Source organism: Mustelus asterias, unplaced genomic scaffold, assembly GCF_964213995.1.
Source record: "Mustelus asterias unplaced genomic scaffold, sMusAst1.hap1.1 HAP1_SCAFFOLD_250, whole genome shotgun sequence".
NCBI classification, from domain to species: Eukaryota; Metazoa; Chordata; class Chondrichthyes; order Carcharhiniformes; family Triakidae; genus Mustelus; species Mustelus asterias.
This window is the reverse complement of record NW_027590219.1, coordinates 380,181-382,303: the sequence shown is the minus strand read 5'-3', so window position 1 is coordinate 382,303 and position 2,123 is coordinate 380,181.

The window sequence follows — 2,123 nt, the reverse complement described above, 5'->3', positions numbered from 1 at the left end:
GAACAGATGCCGCCGGACCTGCCGGGTTTTTCTGCTTTTCTCCCTGTTTTTCCTTCTATAATCAATCAGAAACTCTCCCTGATTTTGAACATCCCGATTAAATAGGAACACACAGAGCCTGAGAAAGATACAGAGGAAAGGAGAGACAGAAAGACTGAGAGAAAAATTGAGAAAGATTTTAAAAAGCAGAAAGATGAGGTGGTCAAAAATAAAAGTTGAGAAACAGAAGAAACAAGCAACACAGAGAGAATGATCTAGAATATAAGGGAGCAGGCTATCAGTTCCTGGCTATGGGGAGCAGAGGGAACTCAGTAACTGATCCACAGACACAGCTGGTTATATCTGTGAATGGAAACTCTGAATAGAAATAACTGGCTCATTTGTAAATGTCACCACAATGTGATCTGTGTGACTCTGCCCTGACTCTGTGGACAGATATCGGCCGCATTGACAGATGTTCTCACCAGATTGTGGTCCATGGATTTATTTTCTGCTCAGAAGTGAGATGTGAGGTTTGGAACCGGCAGCAGAGAAACAGGAAGTTGTGTTACCTGAGAATGAAACAGCCAGCGTCAGTTTGATGTTATCACCGTGAACAGTCTTCCTGTCTGTGAGGGTGAACTCACTCTGACAGCATCAAGAACAACCACACAGATTGCTGCCAGTCTCAGCATTACATTCACCTCCATTCCCATTTTAAACAATGAAGAAAGGAGATTATTTGGACTTTTAACACATTCACTGAATTGGGAGATGGACTGAGGGTCATCACTGGGAGAAATGAGGAGGAATTAGAGAACAAATGAGTTTTCCCAAAGAGGGTTATTAGAAAAGAGGAGATTTAAAGTGAGTCAGGGCCTGTCAGAGGAAGTGGGAGAGAGAAACAGAGAGGATTGAATCTCCATCAATTAGATGTTTTCTCAGACAGCGAAGAGAGATGAAGTGTGTTTGTGCTTTTTCAGAAAGAGGTAATGAGAGAGAGAAAACAATGAATAAGTTTAAGCAGATCTGAAATAGGAAGGTTAAATGAGTGAGTGTTTGAAAGAAAGATAGAGAGACATTAAGTGATGAAGACAGTTTCTGAGAGGAGAGAGGTTAAGTGAATGTGAGAGAGGAGCGAGGTTAGAGTGTAAGAGAGATGGAAGGTAAGGTGTGAGTGAATGCCTGGAGAGAGAGAGAGAGAGAGAGAGACGTTCAGTGAGTGTTAGAGAGATGAGAGATGTTGAGTGATTGAGTTTCAGAGGGAGAGGAGATGTTAAGTGACTGAATGTCTGAAAGAGAGGAGAGCAGGTTCACACCCAGGGGTCACTGAGAATGATCAAAATAAGGAGATCACCCAGAAAACTACCAACAGGAAACTTCAGCTGAACACATCACTCATTCTTAAATGATCAGTCAGGGCTCTGATGCTGCTCAGCTTCTCTCTGTTCTGTTTATAATGGTTAAAGTCTGATAGGAGTGAGGTTTATTTAAAAGGATAGTGTGTGGGAAGCACACAACAAAACTGAGAATTATTGGACACACACTGCAGCTCCTTCTCTATCTGGGAATCAAATTGTTGTCTCATTGTCCCAGCAGTTAACAGGCTCCTTTGAACGTCTCCAGCTGCTACTTTAATGCAGACTTCAACCAATTTATTTGAAGCCAGTTTCTGGTCAATAAACCAGGACTGACACACACACACATTAAAATGTTTTAGACTTTTTTGCCTTTTTAGTCTGGAAACCTAAATCTGCCGTTTCACTCTCAGTCAGGAATAGATCCCAGTTTTACACCAATCTTTGACAGCACGTTTCCAGCATTCACCGTTGTTCTTCCTGACTCTAAACACAGTTGTAAAGGAGCTTCTGTTCCATGTCTAGGAGCTCTGAACCATGGAAAAGAACGACTGGGACACATTTCTTACACACCTCAGGATTCACCCACACGGGGACTTTGCTGTCAGTGAAAAGTGATGAAAAAGACCAAAGTGCTGTTTGTCCCTCTCAGCGAGACCCTGAAGGACTGTGTCTAGAATGAAGTTCTGTTCCTCCTGTATGACCCTCCCTCAGATTGCCCTTTCTGAGCTCCAGCCTGGTGACGTTAAACACTCAAATGGAAAAGACTAAAATCTACAACAATGA